The sequence below is a fragment of the Mus caroli genome, unplaced genomic scaffold (assembly GCF_978045245.1).
Source record: "Mus caroli unplaced genomic scaffold, Mus_caroli_1 scaffold_12, whole genome shotgun sequence".
In the NCBI taxonomy this organism is placed as follows: domain Eukaryota; kingdom Metazoa; phylum Chordata; class Mammalia; order Rodentia; family Muridae; genus Mus; species Mus caroli.
The window spans coordinates 82,439,732-82,450,618 of NW_028227267.1; positions in this window are offsets into that span (position 1 = coordinate 82,439,732).

Consider the following 10,887-nt stretch of genomic DNA (forward strand, 5'->3'; position numbering starts at 1 on the left):
CCCATTTTTTAATAGGGTTATTTTGTTTTCTGGAGTCTGACTTCTTGAGTTCTTTGCATATATTAGATATGTTATATATTAGATGTGAGATATTTACAGATCTTTTCCCAATCTGTTGTTTGCCGTTTTGTCCTATTGACAGTGTCCTTTGCTTTACAGAAGCTTTGCAGTTTTTTGCTTTGTTTTGTTTTGTTTGCTTGTTTGTTTGTTTTATTAATTAGGTATTTTCTTCATTTACATTTCCAATGCTACCCCATAAGTCCCCGAAACCTTCCCCTCTCACTCCCCTCCCCCCCTACTCCCACTTCTTAGTCCTGGCGTTCCCCTGTACTGAGGCATATAAAATTTGCAAGACCAATGGGCCTCTCTTTCCACTGATGGCCCACTAGGCCATCTTCTGATACATATGCAGCTAGAGACACGAGCTCTGGGGGGTACTGGTTAGTTCATATTGTTGTTCCACCTATAGGGTTGCAGACCCCTTTAGCTCCTTGGGTACTTTCTCTAGCTCCTCCATTGGGGGCCCTGTGATCCATCGAATGGCTGACTGTGAGCCTCCACCTATGTGTTTGCTAGGCCCTGGCATAGCCTCACCAGAGACAGCTATATCGGGGTCCTTTTAGCAAAATCTTGCTAGTGTGTGCAATGGTGTCAGCGTTTGGGGGGCTGATTATGGGATGGATCCCCGGGTATGGCAGTCTCTAGATGGTCCATCCTTTCGTCTCAGCTCCAATCTTTGTCTCTGTAGCTCCTTCAATGGGTGTTTTGTTCCCAATCCTAAGGAGCAAAGTGTCCACACTTTCGTCTCTGTTCTTCTTGAGTTTCATTTGTTTTGCAAATTGTATCTTGTATCTTGGGTATTCTAAGTTTCTGGACTAATATCCACTTATCAGTGAGTACATATCATGTGAGTTCTTTTGTGACTGGGTTACCTCCCTCAGGATGATGCCCTCCAGGTCCATCCATTTGGCTAGGAATTTCATAAATCCATTCTTTTAATAGCTGAGTAGTACTCCATTGTGTAAATGTACCACATTTTCTGTATCCATTTTTCTGTTGAGGGGCATCTAGGTTCTTTCCAGCTTCTGGCTATTACAAATAAGGCTGCTATGAACATAGTTGAGCATGTGTCCTTCTTACTGGTGAGGTCCCATTTGTCAAGTCTTGATCCTAGAGCATAAGCCATTGGTGTTCTGTTTAAGAACTTTTCCCCCACTTTATTTACATTTTAAAAAGCTCTTTTGCAACACCTTTACTATGTGTAGTTTAAATAGTATACATTCAGTTATTGTAAGGTCCACTGTATGATATAGGGGAGGATCCTAACATATGTGGGTATAAGTACACATTTTACAAAACACACGAGAAATGAATTTGCTCATAATGGCCAGATAAAGCTAAAATCAACAGTGGAAAAAATAAAACATGCCCCCATGAGATGAATTTATCAAAACCTGGAGGATGATGGACTCCTGAACAACAAGCAGCCTAGTTTTACAAAAGAGCAAGTCATCTCCGACACAATCAATAGCTCTTTTCAGCAAACTGACAAAATTAAAGGACAGAGGGAATCAGGGAAATGCTGCCTATTTGCACTCTCACAATGTGTTTAACGTGCACCCAGCACATTTTCAATTCAACTGTAGATAAAACTGATTCAGCCATGAATGCTTTCTAAAAGGATCTGACAAAAAAAAAAAAAGAAGGTAAAATGTCATCGATAATGACAATGCAGGCTGTTGTGGGATGCTGGAGTTAATAAAGATGATTCTCTGCAGTTCCCAAACTGATCAAACGAGGAACGGATATCGGAATTGTATTCATGCTTGTTGAATAGCACATTTCATAGAGCACAATTAGGCAGATTCAAAACCCACAATGGATACAGAAAAGACAAGGATGTTAGGTGCGACCTCTGTGATGACTCTTGAGATCTGGACAGAAAGAAAAAAAAAAAAAGCAGACTTAAGGAAGGTGAATCCCTCAGGACTGAGAACTGACTTGAGCTGTGCTCTTACTTGGCTTTCTTTAAGGGCGTTCATCCACAATTTGAAGTGTCAGGTTTTTTTACCCTGATCCTGACCTATCCTATCACTTCGTATGATGTGATAGGAACCCTCTCACATCCACTGAATGTCTTGGATCTTGAGTCAGATCTTGACTGACAGGTCTATTGATGCTTTATCATCTCTGACACTCCTGATCTTAGATGCAAACATAACTTCAGCTTTGGTCTATAGGGTTTCCTTTGACCTACACTGTGGTCAGAGATAGAGATCAAGATGAGTGAATCACTAAATACAGAGAAATGACAGGAATAATATATCATGTGTAAAACATTCAGGCAATGAGAGGAAATAAGAAGTTGTGAAGGTGGATTGGATAAACTTTCGAAGGGGTGATATTTAGTTTGGTCTCTAAAGGCAAGATAAGGAAGACTGTAGATGCAGATGTATCTCACATGGAGAGGCAGCAAGCAACCAAATCTCTCCTCACAGATATGAGAAAAATGACTTGTGCAGTCTAGCACAGAACACTGCTTGCAAGAATAGATGGAATAAATCCTATGTTAATATACAAACTCCATGTTGTACATTCTACAAAAGTAAGGATTGTTATTATATGATGCTTGGTTTTAAATTGAAATGAATAACAATACCTTCTAAAGTAAAAGCTAGACAAGCCATTAACCCAATAATCGTGCACAGTATCATTAAATCTCTGGGCTTCACCCACTTCTCTAAAGACCTCTTACTCATGAGTCAGGTAGGGAGATGCCACATCTGTGAAACAGAGCTAGCGTGAGTTTTGTTATGGGTACATGTACTTGCAGACACAGCATGACTCACATGTGTGGGATATGAAGCCTCCTACAGATCAGCATGGATTCACAGGCAGCAGCTGCTACTGTCCTCCTCTGCAGTTTGTTCCCTGAAAAGGGTGGCGTGTTCCCATCATCATAGAAGTTCGCAATCACCAGACTCCTTTGCTCTACATTGTGATCACGTAGTAAATCATCATGTTTCCTAGTCTCGGCTTTCTCTGTCTTTGCATCCTAGTGCCAACAAATCTATCCCCTCACTTGGACTTTATCCAAGGTTCCCTACCTAGTGCCTTGCATCAGCCTTCCAGCTCTCTCGTCTCTGGTCCACCCTCTGTACTGAGGTGGGATAGAAAAAGACTGCTTTGTCCTACTGTGCTTTGATTCAAAATTCATAAATAGCTCACAGTGCCAACATCAGTGACTCTCTTGCTTTATCTTTATAAAAGTCACACTTGATATTTGTCTGAAAGACAGGTTTCAGAAAATGCTCCTTCCCCTCTGATTCAGAGGCAGTACAATCCAGGAATCGTCTGTTTTTTAACAAATGAAAATTTGGCATTGATTTTATTATGGGGCTTTTAGAGGGCAGCCCTACAGCAGAGTTTGGCACTTCGTACATTCCTGACTAAGTTTTAAGTATCTGTCACCAAATGTCCTTTATCTGTCATACCATTATTCCAGTAAGCATGATTATCAAAATAATGATTATAACATATAATTTGATGTACATTTAATGCATAGCTATCAATTTTTCTATTGATGTAAACATACTGGACTTAGTAAATAACATACCATATGAGATCATGTAATGATTCCCAAGGAGTTGATAACTGGCACAAGTGTACCTATTAAAATAGCTCACAGATTTTTTTTTAGTGTTAAATTCTTCATAGTCATATTTAAATGAAGCTTGATTCCTGGTCCTAGAATTTCACAGTTTACAGAACTCTCCAAAAAGTAACTTTTTCTGCCAAGAAAGCAGGGTTTTTATCATCCTGACAAGATCTTAATCATGAGGCATGGTTAATCATGTCTCTCCCATGTACCCACTGAGGATAGGTTAGTGTCATTGGAAATTTTTAGGGTGTTTTTGTTTCCCTGAAATGGTGCCCATTCCATCACCATATAAAAGGAGACTGGTTGCCATGGAAATAGTGAAATGATTGGCTAACAAATACACATGATATGGCTGGAGAATACATGATAGTGTAGAACAAAAAGTGAATGGCACTGAGAGACTCAGCAAGCAAGTGTCATGGGAAGAATAAAGGTCATAGAAAGACCATGTTAGGCCATTAGGACTCAAAGCCAACTCTCCACTCATCTGTTGGTATTGGAGAAGCCTGTGTACATGATGCTAAAGCAAAATAAATAGAAAGCTGTTGTTTAGTTTCTATATCCCAAATTATTACCTAATCAAAGCAAATTTAAACTTAGGAGCATTCCTTGTGACTAATTTTTAAATCAATAAATTAAAATCATATGTACTTACATATGCAAAATGTTATTTTGATATATGTACATGAATGACTTAACTGAGTTAATTAACTTTCATTATATCACACTTTTTTATATTGAGATATATAATTACTTTCTTAGAGATTTTTAAGATATAACATAGTAACACTGCCTATTGCTATCATGCTGTTCAATTGACCTCTTAAGCTTATTTCTACCACACAACTGAAGTTTTGCACTTTTTAGCTGACACCTTCCTAACCAGCTCTATGCACTCCATCCTGACCATCCTACCATTCCATGGCAGACCCTGGTCATCACCATTTTATTCTCAATTATGAGAACCAACATTTTTTTTAATTCCACCTATATATAAGATCATGTAGTGTTTCTGTCTTAAACATTTCCTATTCATCTCCTCCAGGTCCATGTACTTTGTGGCAAGTGTCATGTTTTCTTTTATTCAAGCAGAGAATTACTACACGGTGCATGTGCCAGAATCACATTTTCTATATTCACATATTCACTGACAGATGTCTAATATTGTTTCATAGCTTAGTTATACTAAATATGATACACAGGGCTTAAGAGGCACTTCAAAATGCTTTTTAAATTTCCTTTGTATGTGTACCTAAGGGTATGGGATATAGATCACATAGTAAATACTAGACTGATTTTTTGAGGGAGTATTCACACTGTTTTCTGTAATAACTGTATTAGTTTACATTGGTAATGATCATCTGCAAGTGTTTCACTTTCTCTGTGTCCTCACAAAGACATGTTCGTTTTCACCTTTTTGATAATAGTAATTCACTTTGAGGTGGTATCTCCTGTGTTTTGCATTTCCAGTCTTTTCGTGAGCATAATTTTAAGAAGAAACCTGTCAATCATTTCTATGATTTCCAAAGGAAACTGTCTATTTGGGTATTTTTGCTTATTTTTAAGCATATTATTTGTTTTCTTGTTATTGAGTTAAAATTACTTGCTTACTCTGGATATTAGTGCCTTATCATGTGGAGAGCTTGAAGTTATTTTCCTCTACTCTCTGGGTTGTCTCTTCACTTACTTGCTTTCTTGCTTTGATAAATTTTGGCCTGTGCTTTTGCCAATTGCAGACAGCAGGCTGTAGGCTTATATTTAAAACCTACTTTTATAAGTGTACTTAAATACTTTAACCTCCCTTCTAGCCCCATTACCCACAAGAGGTAGTAGAAAGAAAAGGTTAGTAGGGCAAAGGAAGATGTGGATCTCTTTAGATATAGTTCTTTGGGGAGAATCCAATCTGTGTTGTCAGGGTAACGCAGTTCAGTTTACATGATCAGCAGCGGTAGCTTGATCCCCTCACAAACACCATTCACTTAAAGGCAGTTTGATCCGGAAGGAATCCCGAAGCTCCACCAATCAGCATGAGCCTGCAGAGGCGGCAAGAAGTCACTGGAACATAACGAGACGTTCTTTGGTTTGTTTCTCTCTAAGAATTCACCACAAATGATGATCAACAAAGAAGGCAAGACAAACCAAACTGTCATCAGCAAAGCTCAAAGTCAGCTAAGACCAAAGTCAGCAAAGACCATTGAGAACCAGCAAAGAATGGCCAGGAGGGCCAATGCCACACAGTGTTGTTCACTGTATGTTGGATTATACTTATACCCTTTCCAAACATCACGTGTTCTTTCAAGCATCTGCTCTACCAAAACATCACATGCCCCTTTTCCAGGCAGCTTCCAGAAAAATAACGTACGTCTGTTCTCAGCAAAACATCCTCTCACTTGTCTACTTCAGCAAAAGCATTCTCTCAATAAGACAGTTTCCAGAAAAACATCACATGTCGCAACTGAATCTCCAAAGATCTCAGTTCTCTTCAGCTGACTAACCCAGTTTTTTTAATTTACATTTTATTTTTATTTAGGGTCCTAAATAAAAATTTGACCAAATCCAACTGAAGTGAATGCCTAGCTGGGACCAATAAGAATTTTCTTCAGCACTTTGATTTATAGCCTTTAGAGACTTGGTCAGACCACATGCTGCTGGGGCAGAAACTTCTGAACATTTTTTTTTCAGTTTTGAAGAGCTTCTCAGCTTATTGTTCTGTGTTGAAATAATTTTATTCTTTGGAAAAGAAAGAGGGAAAATATAACTCACCAGGACCAAGACATCTGAGACTAAAAGTGGAAGGCAGTAAAGAACTACCAAATGAATGTCATGATCATTTGAAGACCAGCAGCCTAGAGAAAACCAATGGTCACATGGCATAGACCATGACAAGTATGCACTATCTACTTACAGCTATAGGTAGTGCCTGGAACTGACACCTGTACATGGTTGTAAAACCCCTACTCTATCCCTTAGAGAGAGGAGGCCAAAATAGAGTTTGTATAGTATCATCTAAATTCAGATGACCCAAACCAGAGGTTTTAAATAGTTATAGGATATAATATTTATCTGAGGGTATAAAGAGGTGGCACATCGGTGGCTTTAAGTCTGATATACACGTGGCTTCTTACAAAAGTCTCCTGTTATTTATTTATTTATTTATTTATTTATTTACTTATCTATATATATTTTTTTTTGAGACAGGGTTTCTCTGTATAGCCCTGGCTGTCCTAGAACTCACTTTGTAGACCAGACTGGCCTCGAAAAAAAATAATAAAATGTATATGTTATTCCACATTCCTTCCTCCAACCCCTCCCTTTTCTCAAATTAATAGTAATATACATATATATTAATTACATTACACTATTATATAAAATTTTAGATAGATAGATAGATAGAGAGAGAGAGAGAGAGAGAGAGAGAGAAAGAAAGAGGTAAAGATCTATATATATATTCCTGAATACATAAATACAATTTACTCAGGCTTTATGATTTTACTTGTATGTATATGTTTTCAATATTAACCATTCAATATTGGATAAGCAATTGATTTGCTCTTCCCTAGAGAAGACTATTTCTGTATTCCTTAATCATCTGTAGTTCTTTGTGCAGGGTTTATGTCTCAGGAGGTTTTCTCCATCCACCTTAACATTGTCTATTGTTGCTGTCTTTGTTCAGGTAAGGCTTAGGCTAGGTTAGTGAAATTTCTTTAGCCCAATCCCAAATGATATATCTCTACTCTTTTTAGATACAGGCACATAAGCACTATTTAAATAAATATAAATCTAATGTGCATGTTAATAATTCTTGTGTTTTAATTATCTTAAATATAAGAAAGTATAAAGGAAATCTTCTGATTGGGATTAAAAGACAAAGTTCTAGTATTCACAAAAGCCCTTTAGAACTGTTTGAAATGCCACATAACCAGCAGTCCTGTGTCATTAATGTGGTCATCATAAAATATGAGCTATTTATATGGAATAAATAAAGTATGCTAACATCACTGATAGCCATATAATACATCTAAAATATATTGTATAATTCTTGATTTTTGGTAAAGATATTATAAGTTAAAAGCCTATAGTATATCAAGTCTATTTAATATCCATTAAGTGTTTTTCCAAATTGATCTTTTTCATAGTATTTTCATCTAACAGCTAAATCTAAAATTTGACAGACTTCAAATAAGGAAATTGAACTGCATGTTTTCTAAACTTTTCTTCTGCTTTATGGCTTTCACTTCATTTTCAGCCTTCCTTTCACTAGAACATTCATCAAGAATGAGCACCAATTTTTTTTGCCAGAGCTAATACATAGCAAAATAACCAGAGAAGAGAAATTTAAACAAAGGAGAAATAAAAGAGAAAAATTAAAACAACAAAACAACTAAAATGTCAGCTGAAGAAGCAATCAAAGAGCTAACTTCCTGCCCATCTTCAACATGATATACTTACTAGACCAGTTTTACATGCTGACTAGCTTGTTTCAAACAGACAGACCTCTGAAAATGATTATAGTTGTGGTGCTAAAATGTCCCTAGTGAATAGCATAGGTACTGATCATTATTTTTGACTCAGATATTTTGTGAAGGAATAGACAAAACAAAACAAAACAAAACAAAACAAAACAAAACAAAGCAAAGCAAAGCAAAGCAAAGCAACAAAACAAAACAAAACAAAACAAAACAAAACAAAACAAAAAACTTGCATTCCAGGGTTAGTTTCTTACTGGAGCCACAGCATACAGCTGTCTCCTTTGTTTGTTTGTTTGTTTGTTTGTTTGTTTGTTTAATTAACTTCTCAAACAAACCTGGCAAAAGAGAGCCTGCTGATTTTCTGATGCTCTGTTCCCAGGCAGTTAAAGTGATCTGGATTGAAAAAATGGTGACCTGTTGAGTCACAAACACTTGTTATTATAAAGGCTTTGTCTTGGACCACAAACAAAATTATCTATGCATTCAACTCAAATGTCTTTATTGAATAACCTTTAACAGAAGCAGATGCAAAGAATGCTAGAGTGAGCAAGCAGAGAGTGGGGTGGACCAGGAGAGAATTTTACATGAGAAACCCGTTCACTTCTCCCACCGAGGCTAAAGTAACTACGAATCATTTTAATTAATCTGCCATAAAATGTCACAGCCTAAATGAGGTTCAAAGGATTTCAATTCAATCCATACTGCATCACAAATACCACCATGAACTAGAGCCAGTCCTGCAGCTTTAAATCTTAAAGACACGAAGATAAGAAGACAGGTGTATGCACAAAAGAATAAAGTCTACTAGAAACCAATTATGGTAAAGTCATTTTTCTTTCATAAGAAAAAATTTTATTATAAAAAGAAAAATTACTGCAACAAAGGGACTGTAGTTTTTTTTTTAAAGATTGAAGTATCTATATACTTTTTCGATGAAATAGATTTTACCAGGGTAGATTAAAAATAAATTGTTCAGTCTGCCATGAATATGATATGTCTAAGAATCACTCCAGCTGCACTAAATATACGCTCACTATCTCATGCCCTAAACAATCTGCTGTAATTAATGGGGCAGTTCTAATTAATATGATGTTTTCATATCTAAGATTAAATATACAGATGGGACAAAAGTCTAAAAGTACATCTGGTTCCAAATAAGAGGCTGACAAAGACTCTCTTGCTTGATTTGTTACTTAAATATTTGACAGAGTATAGAGACTTAATATGTAATTTTGCAGGTGAGCTTCACCACCCAGCTAGTCCTACTGTGGATATCTTTATTTTTCAGATACATCGTCCTCATTATGCCCTTATCAGATTGTTGGTGGTGGCAGCTGAATACTTAAGCACAGCAAAGATGTATTATTAGCAAAAATCTGCCCTATTATTTAATTATGAATGGCTGGTTGAACTCTCAAAGTAGAATAAGTATGGCTTTGATAAGTATGCAGAAGTTCTTAAAATGTTCTAAAATAGTGATATCATTAAACAAACTTTTAAAGGTATCTTTTCTATTTACTAAGATAGTCCCACACTTTCGCCATACAGTAGCATACGGTATGACCATAGTAAAAGCAGTCAAAAACCTGTACTCTAAACCTTGTCATTACCAGTCTCCTGGCCTGAGGCTGTTTTGTAAACTCTGTGGGTCCTGATCTCTCTGAGACTGACTGTTCTCATTTCAAAACAGATGAAATCTCCATTGCTTCCTGGCAAGCTTGTAGTGAGGATTAAATGTGAGGATGTGTGTCAGAATGCATTTCAAAATAGAAAACTATACACATACAGGATGTCTATAAGTCCTTCTCAAAGAACAGATAGGTTATAAATAATGAGTTTGCTAGGTGTCGGCTCTCCTTAACAATGTGGATCTGAAGGTGACTAAGGCGCTCTGTTTTCAACAGTGATCAGGAGTTCAAATTGACATGGAGGGAACACAGAAGGGAACACATAAAAGGTCAGAGAGCATCGGATCCTGGAAGTCTGCTGGAACCTGGGAGCAAGCAAGGCAAAGGAAAGAATACTGATTCTGATAAGAGGCTTGAAAGGTCTGAAGGAGCAGGATAAACCTAACCTGGTTGGAGTTGATCTTTGGTGTTTGGGAGTTACATGACAGGAACATAGAAAGCTAAGGGAATTCCAGTATGGAAAACTTGGAAGGTTCCAGAAAGTTTCAGCTTTTTCATGTAGGTGTTAATTTATTTTGTGGAGGAAAAACATAACATTCCATAAACTCAGTATTCTTCTGTATGATAAATAAACTTTGGTCAAATAACCAAGAATAGCCATTGGATTGAGATGGATGATTACAACACAGTGGTTTGGAAATTCTCTGTTATGATTCAATTCAGCAGTGTTTGCAAACATATCTGCTTGAGACATGAAGATAGAGGCTGCCTTGACTCGTGGTACCAGATTGGAAAGGAAGGAAGGCCGAGCCGGGTGTGAGACAAGTGAGGGATATTGTGTTATAGAATGTCATATTCAGGAAGGCAGCAAAAACAAAAAAGTGAAAGCATAAGGAGTGGAGAGCTGATAAGAGTTGATAGATGCAGCATTGTAAGGCAAGAGCTTGGGGTTATAATCAATCAAGATACAGCACTTCAGTATGACATTGAGACCAAAATATAAGACATATTTACTCTGCTGGATGCATGATTGTGACTTTGTCTCAACGATGAGCACATCTTGATCAGCGCTTTAGCCTAGGTTGGATATAAGTAAGTAAATGTAGATAGTAGTAGAGAATTATAAAAA